Genomic DNA, 15207 nt, shown 5'->3' with positions numbered 1-15207 from the left:
TAGCATGCCAATAACAGCATGTCTCCCTACCTCGCCCGTGTTTCTATGGCGAACAGCACAGGCTTTCTCAAAGCACCAGTTTACTCTCTTACTGTAAGGCATCACCTGACTTACAAGACACAATGTGTGCTCAAGTGATTCTGTGTCCATTTGGCTTGGGTGGCTGAGGGTGTGCAAGTTTTATAAAGAATTCAAGGATCTTGCTGGAACCATCATATCCACAATTCAAATTTGTTACTGGGATTTGATTGGATATCAGACGGCAACCGCTTATGACACACGGCAGAGTAGCCTCGACCTTCATGCTGAGCTTCTGTTGCCTGTATGATGCACTGCACTTAGGTTAGTCACCGAGGAGATTGAAAGAATGAAGTAGCTGTGGATGGGAGAGCCAAGCACCACAGCAGAGGGCAGAGCATCCTGTCCCAGCACCCTGTAAGGATCGCCAGTTCAGCAAGGGGCAGAATGTCCTCCAGACAACTCAGAAAGCCTGCCGGGAGAAATCAGTTCTGAGAAAGCTGAGTGCACCCAAAGACAGATTAAAACGGGACAGAGGAGTTAGTCGATATATGTCCTTACAGCAGTGTCTTCTGTCTAGAACACACAGGGGGTGAGAATCAGTCAAATTCTGTACTATTTAATTTGAAATTGCGATCTGTGAGATTCAGACAGCTGACACACAGAGGACAGAAACATACAGAACTATATACATATATATAAGATAAGCTCATTAAAACAAACTCAAAATATAATTACAGTGGGTCCATGGGGCTTTTCCGGAATAACTATATGAAAGTTTTATTTCAAGCGTTTAAGACACTGAGGGGATTCATCTTGATCTAAAACTGAAGGTTTTTATTATTTACTTTCTCATTCTTTCAAATGTAGCTAAGCTAACATCAACTTCAGAAAGGAGCAAATAAGTTCTTAGGAACATTTGCTTTTTGAAGAACAAATAAAATTGTATACGAAAACTTTTAACCTATCAGGTTATGCATACAGTGTGTGTGTGTGTGTGTGTGTGTGCGCGCGCACGTGTGATATAAGAGCCTCAGGATAAGAATGATACCAAAGTGGCTTAATATTTAACACACGACAAGCAGAGTGATGCACAGAAGATACGTCCAGCCACACTGACAGGGCCTGCTGTGGTTGGATGTGCTTTCAGAGTTCTTTTTCACCAAAGGACTCGTGTGTTAGAAGTTTGCTTCAAAGGACATGGTGCTAGGCTGTTGAGGTTTCAGAGGGCTGGAGGCGAGGGGGAGGTCACCAAGCCATTGTGGCTGTGTCACTGGAAGGGATAAAAATAGCTCTTGAAGGGCCCTGAGTAAATCTGCAAAAGAGATTTTGGATTTTTTTTTTCCATTTTGTTTGAGATAGGATCTCACTATGTAGCCTACACTGGATTTGAGTTAGAAATTCTATAAAGTGATAGAGTTACAAACATACGCCATCATATCTGGGTGATAGCAAGCTGTTATAGGAGACTGAATTCCTTACGGCTTTCAGTCTTGTTCTGCGATCTTTCCTCTCAAATACACATCCACCCCTGCCCCCTCCGTCAGAGGAGTCCTAACCAGAGCAGCTCTGCGCTATTAGTACTTGCGGCCCCTGGAAGAAAGAGATGAGAAACCTCTTTTCTGAGTAACACAATGAAGCGAATCAACCTTGAAAAATCTGACATCTTTTAAAGTAGAGGATTGGCCAAGCTATAATCAACACCAAGAATCAGAAAAAAGAGACCTCCATGTGATGGCATTCTATGATATTCCTACTTCACTAAGACATAAACAATGTGAGGCGAGCCTGGACTACATAGCAAGATTGTCTCTGAAAGTGAACGTCAAAGATGCACGATTTTAAAATACAGTATGGCTGTAGCACAACTGACCAACTACTACAAACATCATTTATTCATATATTTGACATTTAGATAATAATTAACTTTTCTTTTCTAAAACCAGTAAATTACTACATTTCATTCTGTAAGAAATGAGAACTAGCCAGCTAGCCAGGCAGTGGTGCACGCCTTTAATCTTAGCACCTTAGCACAAGCAGAGCTCTGTGAGTTCAAGGCCAGCCCCATCTACAACAGCAGGACAGACTTCAAAACTTCAGGGACTGTGTGTATGTGGGGGCGTGGTGGGGGGGCTGAGAGGAATGAGAACTAAAAAGCTATGCCCTGCCCTACAGCCAAAAATAAATAAATAAATAAATTCAGGTGACTCTGGTGCAGAGATCTTCAGACTTTAAAGTAAGATATGCAAATTACTGCGAGACTCAGAAACTTCCTGCTTCCCAACCAGTCTCTAAAGGGTGGAGTCGATCCAGACTTACTGCAATCCCACAAATCACCATACCAGATAGCAGGACTCAATACTGAGCTGACAGACCAACAAAGCAAATTCGAATTCAAACAAGAAAAATGCTAGGAATGAAGGAAGAGCTAAGTATCTGCTAATATGATTCAAAATCAACAAGCAAAGGGGTGGGGTGTTGGTGGTGCTAAAAAAAAAAACTCTTAGGACATTACATACAGGACACATGGTGATTTTGCATTAAAAATATAAAAAAGGGTTTGCTCTGATATTGTTTAACTGTTGCGGAATTTTTATGACTTCTCAATTGTTTTCGTCTGTTCAAAAATAAAGTATTTGTGCATGCTGTTTAAAATGAAAAAAAAAAGATAGGAAGAATAAAATATAGTAAAAATGAAGCAAAAAGTCCTGATTCTCAAGGGATGCAGACGACCTGTTTATGTCTGCCTGTGACCCAGCATCACGAACTGCAGGGGAGGTTTTTCCAGATACGAGTTCTTAGGAAATGAGATCTTTTTAAGCCAAGCCTTTAAACTTACTTTATACAATATATCTTTGGTCTGTTGACAAAGCCTTTAAATGATTAAGTCCATATTTTCTGACACATAGGACACAGAAACACGGTTTGTGGGTATGTGTGCACGGACATCACCCCCACACAGACGGAGCTGTGACAGACATGTCACCCTGAACGAGCCACACAGCCTCTCACTGTCACCTCCCCTTCCTCTGTGTGATGACGTCATCAGCACACTACCTCAGACTTCTGCTTGTGAGAACAGTGAGCAGATACCCACACAGGTTCCAGAACGCACGATAGATGACATTAGTGACGACGGTGGTCACGATCCTGAAGTTCTGACTTGTGTTTAAATTAGGGAGGGATATTTGGAAGGACTGAAACAAAGCATGAGAATAGAAATCTAGTGAGAAGGAAAAAAGCCACTCCTAAGGGGCAGCCTTTCACGGTCATGTGTGACGCTGGTCTGCACACACGAACTCTTTCTCACTACACTGTTTCCCACTCTCAAGCACTCCGAGTGACCCAGTGTATACACCATGGGTCTTAGAGTGCTCTGAGTGATCAGGATCAAGAAACTGAAGAATCTTGGGTCCAGGAGGGGCAAGCAGGAGAGCCAGACCAGACTTTGCTGTCCAGTACAATATTCGTGTTTCACAAACAGATCTACCTACACTAAGAGCTGTCTATTTCCCCTTCCTGTTTTCCTGGAGTCCTTCCCGTTACTGTAGTCTACACCCCCTTTTCTTAAATGGAGCATTCTGCCTAGGGCTGAATCAGATGCAGCAAAATTACAAATTTCATTAAATCTTTAACTTCCTTCCTCAGCTCTGGGCCCTGTGGCCTTTATGTTTTGGACTGCTGTGGAAATAAGGGGCTAAATAATGGCATCACCAGGTGCTTCTTAGTGCTTCCATCTTACCGTGTGACTCAGGACTCAGATTTGAGCAGGAGTATCTGTGGTAAGTGACAAACTGACACTCTCAGATCCTTCGGCCTCATCTCTGGCAATGTCTTCCAAATTAAAGGGGCACTTGGAGCAGGGCTCCCTGAGGATCGCACATCAAGAACTCAGCCCTCTACAGTCTTTGGAGCTGTCTGCACTGCGATCTCTTCTTCCCTCCCCTCGCGCTCCCTCTCCCCAGCCACGTTCGCCACATCACTGCTGTTCACCTTCAGGATAATGCCGTTCAGAAGCACTACAGATGCTTCTGTCTCACAGGTTTATATTTGATGCCTAGGAACTTCAAATCAATCTTCAAGGGAGTAGGTGGTTCCAAGTGTGATTAGATTGATTGATAGACCACAAGAAAATAGAGGAAGTGAAGACTTTGGCTCTAAAGACCTAGTCCTCACCTAGCCATCTTTCCCTCCCTTACTGCTGACTGCTCCGGGAATATTTCTAGGGGAAGGAATCTGACAACAGCTGAAATGAGAACCCAATGAGGACTAAATGTTCACAACAAAGCATCTGTAAGATACGGAATCTGTTGGTCATCCTGATAGAATTTCTTTCGGCTGGATCAAATTAGAAGGCAGGAGAGAACTTTTGCTTTATAAAATGCAAGGTATGGAGAGAACACAGAAAATGAAAGGACGTCACCCCATAAACACCCGGGCAAAGTAGAGTCTTGGTCAATTTAAGCCACATGCAGACTTTCAAGTCACGGTGACCGCCATCAGTCATAAGGCCTAACTCACACGACATGAATGAAAAACCACAGCATGGTAACATTAGAACATGTCCACGTAAGAACAGCTCTTAAGAAAGAGAACCAGGAGAAAGAGGGAGGGGACAAGAAAAGGGGGAAGTGAGAGAAGGGAAGGGGAACAGCACGGGGGAAGACAGTCAAGGGCTAGACTACAACACACCACAGTCTGTTTTTGTCCAAGTTCCGTCCCTTTGTCCTTTTCTACCTGGCCTGGGCCAGGCGACAGAAAACAATGCATGTTCACAGAACACTCTGCTGAGAAAGCTAGTGGAACTCTGGCAGCCTCTCGGACACGAAGATTTGCCCATTCTCCGCTGGCAGAAATGACTCTCTTCAACTGTGGAGCATGGCCCAGCCTTCATTTTGTATTTATGGATCTTTTTGTTGTAGCTTACTCTTCATGAATTCAGGTTTCAGTGGTTGGCTCCAAATAATCAAAGTTCCTACTCCAAAGTCATCAAGTGCTTCGGGGTAATTTTGCTTTTGAATGTCCTGGGCTTACAGAAGGGACTTCCCTCATTAGATGAACACAGCCCCTTCCCAAGTGTGCATGTCTGTTTCTGTTCACTTGCAATCTTAAGTATTTGTCAGCAAATTCGGGCGCTCACTGGAAGCACTGCCAAAAGACGGGACTGAAAATAGCACAGTCCTAATTTTAAGCATCTAGGCTAAAAATAAAGATCCCAGAGAGGATAACCAACAGAACCCGCCATTGTGAAATCACATTAAGAAAAGCTTCCATAGCGTTTACACTGTTGATTTAACTTTCCATTTGACAGAGAGAGGAAAGTCAGTATATGCACACTTAGTAAAATTCTATAACAGTGAGAAGAGAAACAATCTGTGTCGTGAGCATAAGAATATGGAGGAATTAATTACAGGGGTTAAAAACTAATTCAGAATTTCTGTGTTCTTAATACATGGATTAATTTTGTGTTTAATCACCAAAGCACAGTTATAACTCTATTATGAAATTAACGATATATAACATGAACAAAAATTCATTACTCATGGCTAAGATAGATAAACTGGGGCCCTCTTTTCACTCATTAACCTTGGAGTGTTTTAAAACCCTTTTATCACACAACCAAGTTTTATTCTAGGCAACTTCTCTTCATCCAGGGAAGAGACCCTTTGAATGGTAATCTTGATTATACGAGATCAAGACACTGCAAATAAAAACACTGTAATTTTCTAAAGGAAAAGAGCTTTTATTCACTCTTCAGTGGTGTCTCATTGGTCCCAAATTTAAAGCACTCACAATCACTCTGAGTGTGCCAAAGTGACTGACTAAGGGTACCTAGAACACTGTGCCCTGTCTAGGACATGATACCCTGGAACTTTCCCCAACTGTGATGATTAACTATCATTGTCAGTTGATTAGAACAGGAATCCCCAGTGAGAGCTGTACCCAGACATGGCTAGGAGCGTATTATCAGAGACCCATCCTGAAAGCGGGTGGCACCACCCCTTGGGATGGTGTTCTAACTAAATAAAAATGGTGAAAAGAGGAAGGCAGATGAACACCTACCGTCTATCTCTCTGCTTTTCGACAGGGGAGGCAATATGACCAGCCACCTCACAGCCCCGCTATGTCTTCCTGGGCAATATGACCAGCACCTCACAGCCCCGCTATGTCTTCCTGGGCAATATGACCAGCCACCTCACAGCCCCGCTATGTCTTCCTGGGCAATATGACCAGCCACCTCACAGCCCCGCTATGTCTTCCTGCCACAGAGGGATTGTATCTCTACAACTGTGCTGCAAAATAAATCCTTCCCTCCCTTAAGTTACTTCTAAACAGATATTTGGTGCCAGCAATAGGAAAAGAACAATATAGATTACAATTTTTTGGCATGCCATCCAAAGTCAGTGTGAAATTAAAATAGTACTTTCACAACAGCTATGAACTTTGGAAGACATCTATCTAACCTTTTAAATCTATCTAACTTTAGTCCACGACCATCACACAACTCCCCAGGGAACTGTCACTGCTCCACAGGAGGGAAGAAGACTAATAGAAGGGAACACTCGTTTCTTCCACGGCAATCAGAAGCATTTTCCTCAAGGTAAAATCTCGATCTCAAACAGCCCAGAGTGCTGCAAGAATTAAAACATCGGATGACTGAGCAGCTAGGCTCACACTGCTCTGACCTGCAGCCGGCGGGCTTAAATTGAGTAAAGTGTATTTTTCCCTGTGAAGTTCAACAGCACCCGCTTATTTCAGTCCTAAATCATAGCTAATCAAATCATAATGCTGCAAGTTCCAAAACAGGAGACTCATTCACTAATGAAGAGAAATGAAAAGAAAGCTTAACCCACAGCATTTAAGACAAAATCACAGGCATCCAGCGTCTAATGAAGGGAGCTTGCACCCACGATATATAAGAAAGGACTTTTATTTGTTAAACTGTGGTGCAAGCAATCAGCTGTTGTTCAGGCTATAACACTAATATGTTATAACTCCCCACCATCCTTAACAAAACAAGCATGTGTAAATGAGTACAGAGGCAGCACCTCTTTCCTCTCATTATAACTGAAGTATTGTGCTTCTGGTGATATTACAAGAGACAACATGGCCTTCCAATCTATATATCCCGATATAAGCAAAGATATTATTCTCAGATATGCCACTATTTCGACACAAACTTATTTCAAATGTCACAAAGTCTATTTTCAGACTATTTTATTTTTATCTGTTTTAAAACCACACAGGAAATGTTTGAAATTCTCTCAAAAAACCACACACATACTCCCTAGGGAAGGTAAAAGTAATCAGGACAAAAGTAGATTATGCTACACAAAAATTCTCCAGTAATAACCAGTGTGGAACAGCTTACTTCTAATTGAATTACACATTTCTTTTTAATCATTTAACATTTTCTACTCCTTTGTGGTAATAATAAACCCATGTGTGACTGTCCATAATTCTGCCTAAATGCTTTCAGCTGTCATTTCTCAGTCCGAGATGCACGAGCAGCCTGGGGCTGGTGAGTGAACAGGAGACATTTCCAACCACATTCCCATCATGCAAAACCAGCAACCTTAAATGTCCCTTCCATTAAAACAAAATACTATTTGACTTCTGGGAATAACATCACACGGAGATGTATTAGAGTGTTCCACGAAGGCAGCCAGACTTTCTGCAAGCCATTTTTCTCTCACAAAAGGGATGCACGCTCCAATAGTTTGTGTCTTCAGCAGCTCCAATATTGCTAAAGCTAATTCGTCAACTCAAATGCAATTGTATCTGCAGGAGAATTAGGGAACTTTCAAAGGGAAACCGTCTTCTTCTTCTTTGAAATTAAGCAAATTCAATGTATAGCTTGGAGACAACTGGGGAAACTGTATTGAGTGTGCTCTCCTAAGCCAAGGGAGGAAAAGGCTGCCTAGTGTGTGGATCAGGGGTGAAACAGCACATCACTCACCAGCCTGTGCCACATCAGAAGAGGGAATGGTATCAGCCTCAAATAATCCCTTTCTAAAAATGGTCATGGTACTTTGAGACAAGGTTGAGTTTGTAAAAATAAATAAATAAATAAAACACAAGATAATGTGATATACTAAACATTGAATTACTATAAGAATTTAATAAACAAAAAGAAGTTAAAATTATTTACTCTTTTCTTTTTCTCATAGTGTGTCCTAAAACTAATTATTTTTCAAATTAAAGATTATACACACATGAAGCTTAATGTGGTATAGCTGATTCTCTAAGCTCTGCACCTCTTCCCAGTCCGGCACCCATGCAAGAGCTGTCAAAGTTCACACAGAAGAGGAGGGAGACAGTTCAGTGGAGAAAATGCTGGCCAGGTAAGCACGCAGGCCTGAGCTCAAATCACCAGCACCCACAGAAAAATGTCAGGTAAGCTTGGAAGCCTATCTCTAATACCAAATGGGAAGCAGAGATGGGTCCTGCAGCAGGCTGGCTGTTTGGACTAGCTGCACTGGCTACCTCTGTGTTTGGTGAGAGATACTGACTCAGGAAAGAAAGCAGGGAACCACTGAGGGAGACACGTCTGGCCTCCAAATGCATAGTTATGTATATTGCACATGTGTCCCCACACAGATGCGCTCACATGTGGAATCACATGTATACACACATACACGTGCAAAACAAACAGACCTGGAGTAGTACTCAAGAATATCTTAATCCTGAACACACTCTCTGGATCTGCCCTCTTAGAAATAGGAAAGAGCATAAAATTGTGTAGCAAGAGCAGCAAGCGGAATATGAAACAGAGAAATTGGGGGTGGCAAGAAGAGACCAAGGCCAGAAAGAGAAGACAGTAGTAAACAATGTGGCTAGTCTAGGATTATTTTGGTTTGGATTTGTTGTTGTTGGGGGTTTGGGGGGACAAGCCATCACATTGTTGTCAGGTAGGCTTGAAACTCTCCATATAGTTCACCTGGTTTCACTTTCCCAAGTGCTGAGGCCACAGCACCTAGCTGCCACGCCCAGCATGGGGCAGCCTGAAGGCTACAAGGATGAGTAGAAGAGGCTCCTCATTAGCTTGCTCTGAGGGAGGACAGCACTCCCACGGGAGCTTGTCATACAGAGGCATGTGGCTTAGAAAAAAAAAAAAACGGCACTGCAGAGAGCTTTAAGAGTGTCTAATTTTTAATTTTAAAAATACTAATTTTAGGACACATTATGAGAAAAGAAAAGTATTTAACAATTACACTTTGCTGTTCTGGTTTTTGTTTTGTTTTTGATTTTTTGCCAAGTCACCTGAAAGTCTGTATCACTCTTCCAGGGCATTATAAACAAGTAAAAGATCATAAAACTCTTAAAGATGAGTCAAACATCTTCACTACATAGGAATTTGCTAACAGCTATGGGAAAGACAAATGAAACCACATGTTCTTCCTCTGCACAACTGAAGGGAAACATGCATGAGTTTGCTCAAACACCTTCTCTGTTTATAACACTTCTGGGAAGCTTTCCTCAGACAGCAGAGAAAGGCACATTAGAAGCAATGTTATTAAAATTTTCCTAAATACTATAGAGTTCTTCGTCTAGTTATGAAGCCTGATTATCTGGGGAAGAAAGCCTGTGGGCTACAAACTCCAAAACAGGATTAGCTGAAACTCTCTTGAACGAGAGGTTTCTAGAAAAACCATGAAGTCAGAAATGTATTTTCCTGACTGGCGTAACAGACAATGCACAATGATGCATGTTAGAAAAAGCTTTTCGGGCAGTAAAGTCCGCAGATGTCTTTTATGGCCACGGTGGAGGGAGGAACTCACGCTACCCCGTGGTGTACGTGAAGCACGTGAACTTTTAGGCGGTGGAGGGAGTAACTCACACTGCCCTGTGTTGCACGTGGTGAAGCACGTGTACTTTTAGGCGGTGGAGGGAGTAACTCACGCTGCCCTGTGGTGCACGTGGTGAAGCACGTGTACTTTTAGGAGGTGGCGGGAGTTACTCACTCTGCCCTGTGGTGCACGTGGTGAAGCACGTGTACTTTTAGGCGGTGGGGGGGAGTAACTCACGCTGCCCTGTGGTGCACGTGGTGAAGCACGTGAACTTTTAGGAGGTGGAAGGAGTATTTCACGCTGCCCCATGATGCACGTGAAGCACGTGTACTTTTGGGCCAAGATCTCACACTTTTCTCCTCACATTTTTCGTAGCAACTTTATGTTGCTTGAGGCAGGGTCTCACTGTATAGCCCAGGATAGCCTAAATATAGTGAAACCACTATTTCCTTCTTTTTTACTTAAAGTTTAGATCATTGCAACACTGCCAACAATAAAACCCTTCCTAGGCACATGACTTACTTAGCAGGAATATTTAGTGTTTTAAACATGAACCTGGAGGGTGCTAGAAGCACAAACCAATGTTACTGCACACCATAATATGATTAAACTTCTTATGTCAACATCTAGTCAGTGAATTGGAGCTCACGATAGCACTTCCTTTTCTCGATGGGTGCAATTTGTCAAAGAAAAAAAGTTTGTTGAAAAAAATTTCATGGAAAAGAATAAAACTTCACTGCTGAGTTACAGAAAAATTCCTATTGTTCTTTCCTGATTCCAGGGCGCACGTATTTAAAATATTACTTCTACCAATTTTTAAAACACAGCACCAGCGTCCAAACTTGAATCAGTTATACTAAAAATTATCTCAGACAGTCTCGAGAGTTTTGAGTAAACGGGCTCTAACGAATTAGTGGGCTTGGTATACAATCACCAGACTCATCAACTGAAACTTGTTATAATCTCTACTAAGGAGATGAGCATACGACACGTTTGGTAAAGGAAATGACGGCACACACAGTGAACACTTGGTACCACCCAGGATACAAAAGCCTGTGATAATAAAGCCGAGTTATGGTCCCCGGTGAGAAAACGAGGTTACTGAAAGTTGAAACGGCAGAGACAAGTGAGTATTAAAATGTCTGAAAATGATCATCTCTCAGATTCATTTTATTAGGAATTTCACAATTATGCAAAATTTGAAGCATGGGATGCACAGGGTGTGTTCATTTAAAAATAGGAATGTACACTACACAAACATATTTACTGATCTTGAATCTGTGTTTAAAAAATTCAAAAGTACAGGTAACACCTTTTATATATTATATATAAAAATGTATTATATATATTACATATAATATAATATATAAATGTATTATATATATATGTACATGCAAAAACATCCACAGATTACATCACGTGAGAACGGATCACATGTCTTCAGAGAAAACACCTGGTAGCACTGTAACCTCTGGAGTGATGGACAGAATGTGATGTGAACTATGTTAGTAAGGAGAACTGATCAAGCTATACAAAAGCAAGAGGCTCTTAATTCATTAGCTAAGCAAGGGGCGTGTAGTGTCCATGTTAGATAGAAAATGCATATACTCTTCCTGAAAAGATTAATACAGTATTTGATAATAGTCAAATTCTACTCAGTATTTTGTTCTCTAGTAATATGGTAAAACATAGAAAGGATGTTAATACTTAGAATGTATACATATATATATTTATATTTGAATTATATTTTTTAAAAAACTAAAATAAAACTATGATAAAAATTCAGCAACTTTAAAAGAATGCCACATTATATTAAATTTTTTTTCAAAATTAACTTTTCTTCAAATTCTTGCTATATTTGAACTTTCTGACACTGTGTCATATATTTGGATCCTTAAGTCAGACCTCCATATACTAATTGTATATTAAAAGGTTATCACACCCTTTGAAAAATGAAGGGTTAAAATCTATTTGTAAATTAGCATTTCTACTTCTTAAGCATGAAGGGGTTCTTCGGAAAGTAGAAGAATACTAAGTTTATTATATAGTTCAGAATAAAGTACATTCAGAACAAAATAATATATAAGGAAAAATGGAACCAAAATAAAAGAGCAAGAAATGGACCTGGATACAGGAAGTCAACTATTCTGGTGGCCAAGCCATCGGGGGGCACCAACAGAGTCAGGGCTTTAACCCCTCATGACCCTTCATGATCTCCAGTCTCCAAAGGGGAACAGTGTGACCATCAAAGTGGGTGATCAGCAGCTGGGGCAATCTTGGAGGTGGTAACAGCTCCAGGTATTATTTCCAGCAGCTACACCAAGTGCTACTTAAAAGAGGTATGGTTACTTTTTCTCTGTGTCTGTCATACTCTCTAAGGCGTAGTGAAAAGATACTGTATTCTGAAACACATATGCATACACAGACACACACATGTGCACACACATTCACACTGCCATTCTGTGTTGTGTTGAAATGAAACTGGAAATTACCTATTCCCAGTGTTAGGATTCAGCACATAAAATGAGGATCTTGTTGCAGCCCTCGGGAAGAAAAGCTGCCCATTTACCTGTTACAGATGCTATTATCGAAAACAAGAAAGATCAAGTGGCCTTTGACCCCTTTAAATCTGCCTGTCAACTCACCGTACTGTTCAGTGGGCTGAGTGCTGATTTGTTTTTATAAATAAAGATTATTGGTCTTTTGTTTTTTTTTTCTAATAAATACTCCATGAATAATCACATTCTCCCCCATGGCTCATTCCTCTTGCCATCTGACTTTGTGTTACTGGCAGATTTAGCTGGCTTCCTTCAACATAGTCTCAAATTTCTAACTGGATTATAACACTGTCTATCCTCACTGCTTCTACACTTTAGCCCAGAAAACCAGAAATAGAAGAAGTGGTAGAAAAGAAAATCGACTTGAGCTTCCAGACGCCCCTGAAACAGAGAAGGCTGTCTGGGGCTCCACGCTAGAAAGCAGGTCATAGATCAAGGAAAAATGAAAAGTCCCACATATGGAAAGTTTTTACTTAGCAAATAGTTGCTGTGACTCATTAGCGTTTTAGTTCCTGAATTACGAAATGGAGATGAAGAACGGGCATCTGTTAGGACTGAAAATTGGAGCGCGTCAGCTGGAAAAGAGTGAACTACTCAGTGAGCCTGGGTGTAACACGGAATACGGAAGCCAAAAAGAGGCTGTTAGGTGTGCAAATAATGGAAAACCAAAGGCTATGTATTTGAATAATTGTTTTAAATTCAGACCATCAGCTACTTCTATACAGCATGAATTGCATATTGCTGTGTACACTGCCACCACATAACCATTAAGACAAGTCATAACAAACACCAATTAGCAAATATAAATATGTCTACCGATATGAAAAATCCTAATAAAGATACACTTTGGATTTTGTTTATGCCTCTAAATTTTTAAGGATTTGATGGTAATATAATCACTGTTAATTTGAGTATCTTCACTCCTGTGACCTTTGTCACATCTGATAAACTATTAATAATTGATGAACAGCAAAATGGTACACGCTTCACAGCATTAATGTAGTGATTTATATAACCACAAGCTTTTATAAGATTCCAAGATAAAGATGACAAACAGAACATATATCTACTTTATACTCTGCCAAATCCACACATCACCACATTTCAGATGCTCCAAAACAAACAGTAGCTAGACATAGCAAACTACAGAGGAACAAATATCACTGTCAGTAGGGAAAGTCTAGAAGCAATAGTTTATACACAGCAGTGTCGGCAGGTAGTGACATCGACACACAGAAAGTCTACATATGGAGGCTGGCTGGAAGTCCTCAGCAGCTACTTAATCCTGAGATCCCCTTCCCAGCTGTTTACACACAGAACCCCTTCTTAAACACAGATAGGGTACAGGGACTGAGAAATCAAATTAAGGTCAGGTATCATCCAAAGTAGGATAATGTAGTGCAGTCCAATCACCTAATCTATTTCCACAATATTCGTCTTTGGGCATTTCGTATTCATAGTCTCTGTGCCCAGCTCCAGGGAACAGCCACACCCCAAGACTACACGGAAAGCATAAATTCGACTCCATAGGTTTAAAAAAAAATAGGAACACAAAGTTGAGGGGGTAAGGAAAGGTAGTAGATCACACATGAATTGGAGGAGGGGTGTATGAAAATGATCAAAATATACTGTGTGATATTCTCAAAGAATTAATTTTTTAAAAAAAGTACAGGACACTGGGAATCTAATAGCACTGTGGGAAAGACATGCAGCAATGTCTAGAGCTTCTCTGTAAAAGGGAGCACTTCATTGTTTTGCTGAAGTTCAGGGTCTACCAGGGACCCACACACTCAGAGAACTCAGTCAGGCTGTTTCTGTATCAAGTATCTGACCAAAGTCTTTAAAATTAAACATAGCAGCCACAACAAACTACAAGAAAAAATAAATAACATGAGGCAAATAGTTTTACTAGTATCGAATAGTACTGTTAGTATTTTCAGTAGATAAAAGATACTGCACTTTGAGAAAAGGATTCATAAATGGGATATTCTGAGATGTTATACCAGAAATTTCATACAAAACAAGAGAGTTTAAGTAGAATACGTAAAACATAAAAATGAGAAAATGGTCATCAATCCTGAGTTCAGAGAAAAGAGAAGCAAAAACATGGCAAAGAAGAAAAGAAAGATTGAAAAGCAACCAAAAAGTCAGATATTTAAATTATACAGAGAAAGAATACAGAGAAGATGAAAGGGAGAATATCATACTAAATAATCTATGAAAATTGCTTAAAACAAAGCCTCACATTTAAAGATGTTCAACTCATTATTATTCAAATGCAAATTCAGTGATGAGTCCTGAACAGTAAGTAGACAACAAGCAACGGCGGGGAGTGCAGGAAATCTGTGATCAGGAACCATATGTTTCATATCTAAAATGGGGATCAACTTCATAAAACTGCTTCGTAGTCTCTCTGCAAGTTAAGAGAAAACAGACACCACAAGCACAACACAACACACACAAACACACACAGAGACACGCAAAAAGTTAAGGAATTAAAAGGGAAAAGAATTGAGAAGACTTGAGATCCCACCATGAAAAGATGGACCCCGTGAGATTATAGCTGCACTGTGGTATCTTTCTGCTTCCACATAAAACTTCAGAACAATCAACATGAAGGAATGTCCTTAAACAAAAATAAAAGCTCTTTTTTGTGTGTTGGGGGGGATTTAGGAAGATTTCCAAACCTTGGCACTGACTGAACCTGGAGAGATGAATATCTGGGTTACCAGCTGGAGAGCCCTACTCTCTAGGCCCTAGCCACTGGACACATATTCCATGCCCCACCCCCACACACCGAACCCCCAGAGACATGAGAGTAGCCTCCCCACAACCCAATC

At 40.8% G+C, this 15207-nt stretch overlaps 1 protein-coding gene across 4 annotated transcripts in view; it reads right to left on the bottom strand.

Annotated features, from left to right (window-relative positions):
• The window catches only part of Cdk14 (cyclin dependent kinase 14), a 545726-nt gene that overhangs the window by 286332 nt on the left and 244187 nt on the right, over positions 1-15207 (bottom strand). The gene's annotated exons all lie outside the window — the stretch shown is intronic.

Source organism: Myodes glareolus, chromosome 27, assembly GCF_982192425.1.
Source record: "Myodes glareolus chromosome 27, mMyoGla1.1, whole genome shotgun sequence".
Taxonomy (NCBI): Eukaryota; Metazoa; Chordata; class Mammalia; order Rodentia; family Cricetidae; genus Myodes; species Myodes glareolus.
Note: the sequence above shows the minus strand (reverse complement) of the source record. Positions and strands in the feature narration are given on the sequence as shown.